Source organism: Scylla paramamosain, chromosome 31, assembly GCF_035594125.1.
Source record: "Scylla paramamosain isolate STU-SP2022 chromosome 31, ASM3559412v1, whole genome shotgun sequence".
In the NCBI taxonomy this organism is placed as follows: domain Eukaryota; kingdom Metazoa; phylum Arthropoda; class Malacostraca; order Decapoda; family Portunidae; genus Scylla; species Scylla paramamosain.
In genome coordinates, this window is record NC_087181.1 from 15,685,326 (window position 1) to 15,698,999 (window position 13,674).

Sequence of the window (13,674 nt, forward strand, 5' to 3'; positions counted from 1 at the left end):
GTGTGTGTGTATGAAGACTATCATTCTTTTTAGTTGATTTATTTTTCTTTGTCTTCGTCTTTTTTCGTTTATTCAGTGTGTGTGTTTGTGTGTATGTGTTTGCTTTTTGTAATGTTTGTGTACTATGCTATCAGTTGTTTATTGAGTTTTATTTTATTTATTTATTTATTGTGTCTGTGTTTGTTTGTATGTATGTATATTTGTTTTGTAGTGTATATGTACGATGGGTTATTTGGCGTTTTTCTTTATGCCTTTTTTCGGTTTGTATATTTCGGTTGGTTGTTTGTTTTATAATGTGTGTGTATGATACGTTTTCTAATATCAAAATTGTTGCTGGTAAATGTACATAGCAATCTAATGCGTAAGAACATACGAACATAAAGGAAGCTGCAGGAAGCCATCAGGCCTACACGTGGCAGCCCTTGTACAAAGCATGCCTATGTATATCCACCTATGGGTACTTTTTTACGTAAAGAAGATTCTGGCCAAGGAAAAAAAATAAAACAAATAAAAAAGGCCCACAGAAGATGGCAGTCCCAAAAGAGAAACGTTCAAATGAATATTCAAAATTACAAAAACTGGCTTGAAAGTTCACAATTAAACTGTTTGTAAGCATAACCATTAGGGAAATTAGACAAATGCACCATGACTCAAGCTCCCTCACCATAATGGAATGCGAGCCAGAAACAGACATCACGGAAATACTGCCATACACTTGCACTAAATGTTGTCACGGTACCATGTTTAAGAAGGCGATTCCAGTATTTCCTCTACAAATATTTTAGAAGGCAAGGTTGAGGCATACGTCATACGAAATACTACCATACATTTACACTGAATATTATTAGTGTCGCGTTTAGGAATGCCATCTTACTATTGTCACTTTATATAAGTATTTCAGAAGACAAAGCTTTAGTAGCAGTGGGATATACGTCATACACACTGTACATTATCATACATCTACCGTGAATATTATTACGTTATCATTTCCTGTATAAGCAATATAGAAGATGAAGCTTAAGTAGTGTAAGGGGGGAGGGAGGGAAGCAGGGGTGGGGAGGAGAGGGTTACAGGGGGGGGAGGCCAGGTAGGATGGTATCAGGGAGGAGGGGAAGGTGATGGAGATAAAAATAAAAGTGAAAAATGAATCCATGTGTTGGCAGGAGTGGGCGCCGCGCGAGCCAACACTGTCTGGCGCCCGGTGTTGTATGGGCGAGGTCATTACAAGGGGGCACTGATAAAAAAGATAAAAAACACCTAAGTGACAACAATGTTACTTCCACCTTATCGCATTCTCTATCTCCCGACAACACTTGCGTCCCATTGAGCGTGCAGGTGTGAGGGCGTGTGATGTGGTCTGATCCGCCCATCTCTTAGTGGTGGGAAGGGACTGGTTCTCAAATACAGTGGCAGATGAATGGAATGGACTCAGTAATAAGGGTGTTGGTGCTCAGTTGGTAGGGAGCTTTAAAGTAAGGATAGATGAGGGCGTGTAGAATAGTTTGATGCGATTGTCTTTTACTGGTAGGAAAGTGGTTCTCGAATAGAGTGGTAGGTGAATGAATTGGACTCAGTAATCAGGTTGTTGGTGTTGAGTTGGTAGCGAACTTTAAAATAAGGTTGGATGAGGGCATGTGGCAGTTTGATCAGCCTGTCTTTTTGTGGTAGGGAAGAATTGGTTCTCAGAGTGGTAGATGAATGGAATATACTCAGTAATCAGGTTGTTAGTGCTGAGTTGGTAGGGAACTTTAAAATATTTGGTGATAGTGTGTGATATGATTTGATCCGCCTATCTGTTAGTGGTCGGGAAGAAGTGGTTCTCACATTGGTAGATGAGTGGAATGGACTCAGTAATCAGGTTGTTAGTGCTGAGTCTGTCGGGAAGTTTTAAAGATTTGACAAATTTATGGATGGTGGATGACAGGTGGGGATTAGATAGGCAGCTTTCTTACAGGGACTGCCACGTGTACACCTGATGGCTTTTTGCAGCTTCTCTTATTTTCTTGTCTTGATGTTTTTATAGTGTGTTTTTAATTACAAATAGTTTAACCTGCATATTTTCAAGTGGTGCTGTGTTTCATTGATATAAAGTTCAATCTGCTTATCTTCTGACGTGTTTTCATTGACGTATGTTTTTTTTTCTCTTTATCTTCTCGTGGTGTTTTCACTGACAAAGGAAGACTCAAGAGGTGTGATACTGATATGAGAGTTATTGCGTTCCTGAAATGTCATATCGCACCAGGTAGGATCATGAGAAAGCGCTGCCTCTTCCACCAAGAAAGTGACATAAGCCAGCATAGTGAAGCCAGCATAGTGTTTTATTTTTTTTTATTTATTTATTTTTTTTTAGTCCTTAATCCTTTAACTATTACTAAAATAACCTCAAAAAACCCTAATAACTTCCCCTATAGCATGTTAATTATCACTAGCATCATAAAAAAACACGCTTGAAGACATAAATAAACCCCGTAGAGTCTGTTAAACCATTACTGACATCATGAAAACTCCATTGGAAACCCTTAGAGGCAGCTACTCTCATCATGCAAACATTAACACACAAACAACTTCCACCAGAGCCTGTTAAGTCATCATTAACATAAAAAAAACACCATTTAAACCCCAAGAGACTATTAAACCATCACTGGCTTCATGAAAACACCCTTGGAAACCCCTAGAGACTGTTAAACCATCACTTGAATCATAAAAACACCGTCGAACACACAAACAACTTCCACTGGTCTTAACTTATCATTAACATCATGAGACCCTTGAAAACTCCCAAAGACTGTTAAACTATCACTAATATCAAGAAAACGCCCTTGAAAACCCCGCACAGAGTTGGAGGGAAGAATGTGCCAGCTCGCCCTCCCTTCTTTCCTTCCTTTCTTCACCTCCTTCCTTCGCTTCATCGTTATTTTCCCTCGTCAGCCTCCGAGGGGACAGCTTGACGGGAAAAACGTGGGGAAAAAAAGACAAAACACTTGGCACTCTTGGTATGTTTTGGCACCATTCTGATCCCAGCGTCCCTCCCTTACCTTACTGTTAATGCCACCACCACCACCACCACCACCACCACCACCACCACCACCACCTCTACCTGTCTCATTAATACTGATATGGTTAATGTATTGTTGTATTACAGTGTTGATATTTTCTAGTGTCTTATTCTTTGCAAGTTATTAATTTTATCTCCTCTTCATTTGTTTCCTGTTCTCTTTTTATACTTCCATCTCTTCCTCTCACTTTTTTTTATTCCTTCTTTCTTTATCTTCCCTTTCTCTTGTCTCCGTTTGTTTCCTCATGTTTCTTCTTGTATTCCTCCTCTCCTTAACTGTCTTGTAGTAGTAGTAGTAGTAGTAGTAGTAGTAGTAGTAGTAGTAGTAGTAGTAGTAGTAGTAGTAGTAGTAGTAGTAGTAGTAGAACACGAAGAAGAAGAAAAAAAGAAAAAAAAACAGTAAAAGTAGTTGCATTAGCAGTACCACCACCACCACCATCACCACCACCACCAACAACAACAACAAAAACACGTAATACAAAAACAAAACCCCGTACAAATTCCCCCAGCAAAACTAAAAAAAAACAACACACTCACGAGACCCACCCACTCACCCACTCACCCACCTACCCAGCAAGCACGCAAAGAAACCCCGTGCAATCCCAGAGTATCGCGTCGTGTCAGAATCAACTTAGGCAGGGGAGAAATAACATCACGGAGAATCGCGGTGACGGACAACTATCTGAAACCTATAAAGAGGATTCAAGACGATACTGCTTGGGAACCACCACCACCACCACCACCACCACCGCCACCACTACCACCACCAGCAGCTGATCGACCGAGACACTCCAAGCAGGGACAGCAGCAGCAGGAGAAGGAGCAGGAGCAGGAGGAGAAGAAGAGTAGGTGGAGGAACAGGATGAGGAGGAGGAGGAGGAGAAGGAGGAGGAGATCAAGTTTGAAGCGCCAATGTTCAATAATGTGTTGTGATTCGAGAGAGAGAGAGAGAGAGAGAGAGAGAGAGAGAGAGAGAGAGAGAGAGAGAGAGAGAGAGAGAGAGAGAGAGAGAGAGAGAGAGCAGCTCTTCAGTAATCCTGCCACCAGGGGGACGTGCGTACATGGTAACATTGTCAGCGGCCGATGCTCTCATCTGCTGATTGGTCAACGAGTTCCCGCCTTCTTCTGAAAACCCATCAGAATATTAAAGGGTCACTGGAACCACAAAGATACCCTTGAAACTCCCATTAAAAACCATTACAACCCGTTAAACTATCACTAGAAACATGAAAACACCCTTAAAAGCCCCAATACAACATCCAACAAGACTAAAAAATCACGAAAACACAATTGAAAAACACCATAACATACAACAAAATTCCTTAAACTACCATCGGAACCATGAAAGCAAGACGTGAAAACCCCAGTACGTATTCCTAATATTATAAAAAAAACACCCTTGAAAACCCCACCCAATACCTTGCAATGAAGACTGTACACTGCAAGGAATAAGACCACGGAATGATTAGGAATTTGGTGCCCCGAATGGTACGGTCTTGTCTTCATTTCCACCATTCCAGTCCCGCAGCTCATCACCCGCCTTGTCTTGCCTCGCCTGTCTCAAAGCCCACGTACTAGTAGTAGTAGTAGTAGAAGACGAAGAAGAAGAAGAAAAAAAGAGAAAAAAAAACAGTAAAAGTAGTTGCATTAGCAGTACCACCACCTCTGTATTTGCTTTCAATATTTTTCCACTTCGTATTTGATTCTTCCGAGTGACCCAATCAAAGCTAAGCCAAAAATACCTCCAGTGACGAACCCTGCTGTCTGTCTGTCTGTCTGTCTGTCTGTCTGTCTGTCTCTGTTTGTTTCTCTGTCTGTGTGTCTGTTTCTCGTCTCTTGCCTTCCTTTTTATTGTCTTATTTTTCTGTTTTCTTCTTATTTTCTTTATCCGAAACGTGATCTCTCTCTCTCTCTCCTCTCTCTCTCTCTCTCTCTCTCTCTCTCTCTCTCTCTCTCTCTCTCTCTCTCTCTCTCTCTCTCTCTCTCTCTCGTTCGTTTCCTTTCCTCCCTTTTCTGTCTTCTTTTCTCTTCTTTTTCCAAACGTTATTCTTTTTATTTTCTCTACCTCTCTCTCTCTCTCTCTCTCTCTCTCTCTCTCTCTCTCTCCTCTCTCTCTCTCTCTCTCTCTCGTTTCCTTCCCTCTTTTCCTGTCTTTTTCTTCCTTTCTTTTTCCAAATGTGATTTATTTTCTTTATTTCCATTTCTCTCTCTCTCTCTCTCTCTCTCTCTCTCTCTCTCTCTCTCTCTCTCTCTCTCTCTCTCTCTCTCTCTCTCTGTATCCCAGTCTGTAAATTGAGAAACAGCGGCATCGATAACAAATTCACTCAATTGACTCTAGTTTCGGATTTCGCCAAAAACGAGATCATTGCAAACTTTTAAATTATGACGCTGATGATGTCTATATGTGACTGTGCCTGCGTGGTGCGGCGCCCCCTCTCCCCCTTCTTCCCCCCTTCATGCAGCACTCCCCCGTCCTCCCACCCGTCAGTACCTCCCGCCTTTGCACACACTATAAAACAAACGAAATTATCAGTATGTAAATGAGTGGGTTTTCTCTCTCTCTCTCTCTCTCTCTCTCTCTCTCTCTCTCTCTCTCTCTCTCTCTCTCTCCCCAATCAGTTCGTTTGTCAGTGTAGTGGTGAGTGAGGGAGGGGGGAGGGAGAGAGGGAGGGAGGGGAATGAGGGAGTGGGTGAGTAAGGGAGGGATTTATAAAGGGCTAGAGAGAGGGAGAAAGGGGAAGGAAGGAAGGAAGGAAGGAAGGAAGGAAGGAAGGAAGGAAACAAAGAAAGAGGTAAAGAAGGAGAGTGAGTGAATGAGTGAATGAAGGAGTATAAAGAAGACTGTGTGAATGCGTGAGTCAGTAGAAGAAACATTGAATGAGTGAATAAGTGAGGTGAATGAGCAAATGACCATTAACTGACTGACTGAAGGAAGAGACCATCAGTAAATTAATCAATAATTCAATATTTACAAATACAGCCCATTAGATAAACAAACACTTATCCTTAATAACTTCCACCATCCATGAATCTGCAAACACGGGTACGCGGGCTAACGTTTTCTTCGCACATTTTCTTTCAAAGGGAGGACTCCTCTAATTTGGAGAGCTCGGACATACTGCACAAGATATTTAAATTCGTGATTTTGTATATTACTTTTTAGATAACTATCTCTTGGGTCTGCCATGTTAAGTAGATTTTTAATGATTAATTCCTTCGTCTTTTTGTTGCCATTTGCTGGAACCTTCTCGTAAACATAAGTAAATAAGGAAAGAAAAAAGATAAACCAAACAAATAAATAAACAAATAAATTAAAATGCACTAATTGTATGATATGCATGTATATACGACTTTTTACTGTTGTTGTTGTTGTTTTTAGGGTTCACAAAGCAAATTATTACTACACCAACCCCTTCCTATGCACATTCAAGAAGATAAATCAAGCAACAAACCACACTACCATCCACCAAACCACACTACCATCCACCAAACGTTTTCTCTCTCAATCTCCACTCCTCTGATCTACCGAGACTCCATGAACTGTCAGGATTTGTTAGAAGACAGTCAGCATACCAGGGGACAGAAGAGAGAGGGAAGACGAGAAGCACAGGGAGAGAATGAGTGATGAACGTGATGCGAATTTTGTCCTCCAGTGTACCTCTTTAAGAATCATTAGACTTTAAGGTTAGGTTCGGAAAATGCCTTCTTATTTGCTTGATCACTTTGGGAATGGGCGAGAGAGAGAGAGAGAGAGAGAGAGAGAGAGAGAGAGAGAGAGAGAGAGAGAGAGAGAGAGAGAGAGAGCAAAGCGTGGTTAGAGCAAAAAATGACGACGGGAAATGGAAAAAGAAAACAAGGAGAGGGAAAAACGTGGGGGAGAGAGAGAGAGAGAGAGAGAGAGAGAGAGAGAGAGAGAGAGAGAGAGAGAGAGAGAGGACGAGTGGGACGTGGTGACGGAGTGTATGTTTGGGTTGGCGTCACCTCACCATACCTGTCCATAGAAGAAGAAGGAAGAAGACGCAGGTTACGGAAGCACAGCATGACTCATCTTCTAGAACTCTCAATAATCTTTCCCCTCTCAATTTTCGTCTTGAGCTAAAAATTTCTTCCTCGCTCCATCTTTCATTCTTTCGCATTAATATTTCTCCTCTCCCTCGTCGGCAAATCCGCAGAAAGATAAACAGGTGCGATGGTGCGTTAATTAGCGATGTGTATGTGTTTTTTACTCACTCATTAGCAGACCAAGGCGAACCGCGCGCATCTCAGTGCCTTAGGTAAATTTGAACTGGCAAATTGCAATACAAGATGAATGAATACAGCTGATTCCCGCAGTAATTAAGACTGTGACCCGCGATGCTGTGAGGGGGGAAAAATATAAACAAATACACACACACACACACACAGTAATTTAGTTAGTTTATTGACACAGGAGTACCACTGTGATATGTCAACAAAATACATAATACGAAGTGATACAAAATACCACACACATGATGGTTTTATATATGGTCTCTCTCTCTCTCTCTCTCTCTCTCTCTCTCTCTCTCTCTCTCTCTCTCTCTCTCTCTCTCTCTCTCTCTCTCTCTCTCTCTCTCGTGTGTACCTTCGTGTTTTCCTAAGCTTCCCTTAACAAGATTCTCCAGTTTCTCTTTTCCGCTAAACATTCCAAACTATTTCCTGAGTCTATCATATTCTCATTTCTTTACATTTTATCAACTCTCTTTATTTTCTTCCTATTCCCTTCGTGCGTTCTAAGCAGGATGAAGAGGAAATGGAGGGAGAGATTGAGAGACTGACAGGTTTTCATAATGCTACTGTCCCTGTCTCCTCCTGTCACTTCCCTTCATCTTGCTGTCCTTCCCTGCTTCCTATTGACAGTCTAGCATTTACTCTATTCTATCTTTCTTTGTCTTATTCACATTTCCCTCATTATCTCTCACAAGTCACCAAACATTTAAATTTTTACTATCTCCCCCTCTTCCTCCTCCTTCCGCTTATCGTTTTCTTCCTCCTCCTCCTCTTCATCTTCCTTCAACTCGTTCTCCTCCTCTTCCACCTCCTCGCTTCATCTTTACCTTCCTCGTTAGTTTCAAGGTTAGAGGAGTAAAAAAAGAAGGAAGGAAAGAAGGAAGGGAAGAAGGAAGAAGAGAGGGAGGAAAAAGCGGGAGGAAAAATTATTAAGTATGTGAAACTGGAGGATATGAGAGAGAGAGAGAGAGAGAGAGAGAGAGAGAGAGAGAGAGAGAGAGAGAGAGAGAGAGAGAGAGAGAGAGTGTGTGTGTGTGTGTGTGTGTGTGCTCTCTACCAAATCCACTTCTTCCGTCTCTCTCTCTCTCTCTCTCTCTCTCTCTCTCTCTCCCCCCCGCAAGTCTTCACGCATTTCGTTCCTCTGCTGTTTTCTTCGGCGGCAAGATTCCACGAAGGATTCATCGGTCATAAAACCCAAATTCCGAACCGCTTCAGTGCACGCTTCGAAGAAATTGAACAAATAGTTGCGGGGGCTTTGAAAAGAGAGGAGTATTTTCCCCATAATCTCCAAAATAAAACGCTATGTATATCTGTGTGTAGTTTCGAATAATACAAAGCTGGATTGGAGTGTCATGCATTACTGTACACTGCGGAAGGGAAGGGATGCGTGTTTTCTTGGTGGTTTTCAGACTGTGTGGTTGAAAATGTGTGAAGGAAGTGAAGGGATGCATTGCCAAACACCTAAGCGCCTTATCTCTGCTTCTAACACGCCCTAGTGGAACTTATTGAGGTTTTCAAGGGTGTTTTCATGATTCTAGTGAGTATTTAAAGAAGATACTGGATGGGAAGAAAGGAAAAGAAAGAAGTAGAAGGGTGTTTAAGTAGTTTAAGGTACTAGTAGGAGTAGTTAGGGGTTTTAAAGGGTGTTTTCATGATTCTAGTGAGCATTTAAAGAAAGGAAGATACAAGATATGAGGAAAGGAAAGTATTAGGAGTTACTTACGTTTTCAAAGGTGTTTGCATGATTAAAGTGATAGCTTAAGGTCCTAGTGTAAGTTATTGTGGGTTTTCAAGGGGGTTTTAATGATTCTAGTGAGCATTTAAAGAGAGGAAGATACAATATAAGATGAAAGGAAGGAAGCAGAAGTTATTTATGTTTTCAAGGGTGTTTGAATGATTGCAGTGATGGTTTAAGACTAGTGAAAGTTATTGGGAGTTTTCAATAGTGCTTTAATGATTCTGATGGCAGTTTAACAAGCTACTGGAGGTAATAATGGTTGTCAAGGATGTTTCCATGATTTTAGTGACAACTTGAATAGAAATCATGATTACTAATGAAAAAAAAGGAGCCAAAAGAATTAGTAAAAACCTCTTGTGGCTTTTGAAGGTTCTTATGAGAAAACAAAGCGTGATAGTTTTAAAAAAGAACTAGCATTAGCAATGAGAGAGAGAAAAAAAAAAGAAGAACAAGCTCTACGACTAATAATAATCTGTGGCCTTTGAAACCAGTCTTATGGGAGAACGAAACGTTTCATAACTCAAACGAATGAAAAGAACCTGCATCATCAAAGAGAGAAAAAGTAAAACAAAATAAAAAACAGGCAGCTGAACATAACATTAACCTCTATTGCCCTTTGAAAAATCACTATGAAAGACACACCAAACCTTTTCACAATAAACCTGACGCGTCTTCACCTCGCTAAGGCAAACAATACAAGGACCATGACTCAAATACAACGCTTTATTATTCAACACATCAACTCCACAAGCTTCCCATCCACGAATTATTCTTGGCAATTCAGTGAAGACTTTTAATAACGCTTCGTAAATAAAATGCGAGAAAGACTTTTAAAGTTAGGAAAGCTCAACTGGTAATTGTGATACAGAATTCTGAACACCGAGGAAAGAGAAAGGCTACTAGTTGTTCTGGTAATACTGCTCTCATGTTGTTCTGTGAGGCTTACGAGGTCATTATATTGTTAGTGAGCATTGTTAGGTGTTTGTAAGGATTTGAAGGTAAGTGTGTGGGTAAATGAATTAGATAATGTGAGTGTGTGTATGTGTGTGTGTGGAGTGAAGTGAGATTAGAGGAAAGGTGAAAAAGAGAGTGAATTAAAGTGAGAGTGAGTGTGGATGAGTGAGTGAGCGAAATGATACAAAAGTAGGGAAGTGAGTGCGTGTGTGAATAAGTGAGACAGTGAGTAAATGAATGCAATGAAGCAAAAGAAAACTAGAAAACATTTAACATCAAGACTTGCTTTATCCTTTTACTTACCACAGTAAACTTGATGCTGCGGACACAATAAAGATACACAGACGCTCCGCTAGTGTGTGTGTGTGTGTGTGTGGGTGTGTGTGCATAAAAGCTCCACTTACAAGAACCGATCAGGATTCAAAGCTTCGGAACACCTTTGTTGGATAACCTGTAATAGTGAAGCCTTGCACACACACACACACACACACACACACACACACACACCATTAAAAAAAAAAAAAAAAAAAACTGACAAATTCATCACCATCATCACCATCTGTGTGTGTGTGTGTGTGTGTGTGTGTGTGTGTGTGTGTGTGTGTCCCTTAGCATAAACGGACATGACTCAACAGCTCTCGTATGTGACACTTAAAATTATTGTGCTTAGTTGTGTGGGCGAGTGTGGTGAGAGACTGGAGGAGGAGGAGGAGGAGGAGGAGGAGGAGGAGGAGGAGGAGGAGGCGGAGGAGGAGGAGGAGGGGTAATGGAGTGAAGAGGGAAAGAAGGAAGTGAGGATTGTGTGGAGGAGGAAAGATTAAGAGGATAAGAGAGAGAGAGAGAGAGAGAGAGAGAGAGAGAGAGAGAGAGAGAGAGAGAGAGAGAGAGAGAGAGAGAGAGAGAGAGATGGATAAGAAGATAGGTTTAAGTGGACGATGGCAGAGATATAAAGAAAATAAAAATAAGGAGACGTAGGCGGAAGGTGGAGGAGGAGGAGGAGGAGGAGGAGGAGGAGGAGAAGGAGGAGGAGGAGGAGGAAGAGGAGGAAAGGAATGTAGAGAGAGGCAAAAAGGGTAAATGGAGGATGTGAAGAACATTAACAAAACTGAGTCAGATGTGGAGTGACTAATAATTAGGAGGAGGAGGAGGAGGAGGAGGAGGAGGAGAACGAGGAGGAGAAGGAGAAGGAGAGAAACATGTAACTTACTACTACAACTACTACTACTATTACTACCACTACCACCACGACAACAACAACAACAACAACAACAACTACTACTACTACTACTACTACTACTACTACTACTACTACTTGATGCTTTTAACGACACAATGAGAAAGAATTAAAGATAATAACAAGAAACAGAAATTAAAGAGATAGAAGAAACGAGAAAAAAAGGTGCAAAAAAAATATGAATTCCTGGATGAGAGAGAGAGAGAGAGAGAGAGAGAGAGAGAGAGAGAGAGAGAGAGAGAGAGAGAGAGAGAGAGAGAGAGGAGTCATTACGTGAAAAGAGAAAATGTACTTGTAAAACGTACCACTCTTTCTCTCTCTCTCTAAACAGGGCGAAAATCACACACATACACACACACACACACACACACACACACACACACACACACACACACACACACATTCCACACACACTCGTCGTTGCTTCAGTTTGATTACACACTTTTCCCGCCCGTGTTCGCGCCCCTGTGTTCCTAAAGAGGTGATTGTGTCTGTCTTTTACTGTGCTCTTGTTTGTTTTTTCCGCAACTGATTGGATTTGCAAGTCTCCCCTCCACAGCGATTATCCTGAACGAAAACGAGAGATCTGAATGCTGGACTGTTTCACGGACAGACTACTACATGCAGACGTACGGACACACATGCGGGGAAATATCTACACGCGTACGTACTTATGTGCATAAATACGTTTCTTGTTAGGTGTTTTTGGGTAAAAATTCGTTTTACTGTGGTGAAAATATAGATGGTATAGAATATTTTGGTTTATTGAGTGACTGGGAGGAATGGTTGGTTAGATGGACAGGAAAGTAAGGAGATAGACAGATAGATAGACAGATAGATAGACGGATAGATAGAGAGAGAGAGAGAGAGAGAGAGAGAGAGAGAGAGAGAGAGAGAGAGAGAGAGAGAGAGAGAGAGAGAGAGAGAGAGAGAGAGAGAGAGAGAGAACTTCATTTATTATTTTTTTACTAATGAAATTCCAAAAGGTAATCTCATAAATTTCGTGTTACTTATTACATTGTGTCTTTCTCCTGGGTTTTGTAATCACGTTTTGTAATAATGCCCTGTAGCTCCGCCTTTCGTGGCTAATTGAAACTAATGCGAGTAATAATTTAGCAGTAAGATGAAGCAAAAAAAAAAAAGTTAAATATAATACACTTCTTAATTACTTCGATTAACTTGAGGTGGGGGAAAAAAAGTGATGGAAAGACTTGGTTATGTTCTAGTTGGTTATTCTCTCTCTCTCTCTCTCTCTCTCTCTCTCTCTCTCTCTCTCTCTCTCTCTCTCTCTCTCTCTTTTACCATGCATTCCCTTCCCTTCCCTTCCCACATTCCTACCTCCCTCACTCACTCCCTCCCTCCCCCCTCTCTCTCTCTCTCTCTCTCTCTCTCTCTCTCTCTCTCTCTCTCTCTCTCTCTCTCTCCCTCTCCAGCCAGACTTCATGCAAGCCGTACCCTGGATGTAAACAAACGGCAGCCCTCGCATAGACCGTGACAATGGTATCCTTTCTGAAATGCACCAATTTGCTCTGAAATATTGGGATGGTTTGCGCCGCCCGGGCTTCCGCCGCCGCCACCAGCAGGAGAAGGAGACCCGCACTGCCTCCTGCCTCCTACTGCTGCTGCTGCTGCGTTTTTTTTTTTTTTTGGGGGGGAGGTTATTTTATTTTATTTTTATTTTTTTTATGGTTAGGTTAAGTTGGGGTAAGGTTAGGTTAGGTTCAGTTAGGTTAGGTTAAGTTAGGTGACGTTAGGTTAAGTTGGGATAAGGTTAGGTTAGATTGAGTTAGGTTAGGTTAGGTTAGTTTAAGTTAGGTTAGGTTAGGTTAGGTTAGGTTAGGTTAAGTTAAGTTAGGTTAGGTTACGTTAGGTTAGGTTAGGTTAGGTTAAGTTAAACTAGGTTAGGTTAGGTTAGGTTAGGTTAAGTTAAACTAGGTTAGGTTAGGTTAGGTTAGGTTAAGTTAGGTTAGGTTAGGTTAGGTTAGGTTAGGTTAGGTTAGGTTGGGTTGGGTTGGGTTGGGTTGGGTTGGGTTGGGTTGGGTTGGGTTGGGTTGGGTTGGGTTGGGTTGGGTTGGGTTGGGTTGGGTTAGGTTAGGTTAGGTTAGGTTAGGTTAGTTTAGGTTAGGTTAGGTTAGGTTGAGTTAGGTTAGGTTAGGTTAGGTTGAGTTAGGTTAGGTTAGGTTAGGTTAGGTTGAGTTAGGTTAGGTTAGGTTAGGTTGAGTTAGGTTAGGTTAGGTTAGGTTAGGTTGAGTTAGGTTAGGTTAGGTTAGGTTAGGGTTGAGTTAGGTTAGGTTAAGTTAGGTGACGTTAGGTTAGGTTAGGTTACGTTAGGTTAGGTTAGGTTAGGTTAAGTTACGTTAGGTTAGGTTAGGTTACGTTAGGTTAGGCTAGGTTACGTTAGGTTAGGTTAGGTTAAGTTAGGTTAGGTTAGGTTAGGTTAGGGTA

The 13,674-nt window shown here is 41.5% G+C and overlaps 1 protein-coding gene across 3 annotated transcripts in view; it reads right to left on the reverse strand.

Moving 5' to 3' along the window:
* LOC135088712 (mucin-2-like) overlaps positions 1-10,366 on the reverse strand; it is a 128,692-nt gene extending 118,326 nt beyond the window's left edge. For 2 of the 3 annotated variants that reach the window (XM_063983678.1, XM_063983676.1), the window contains exon 1: positions 10,299-10,366. The gene's annotated coding sequence lies outside the window, so the exon portion shown is untranslated. The remainder of the gene's footprint in view (positions 1-10,298) is intronic. The other variant, XM_063983677.1, reaches the window with a different exon arrangement.
* Between the last annotated feature and the right edge of the window lie 3,308 nt (positions 10,367-13,674).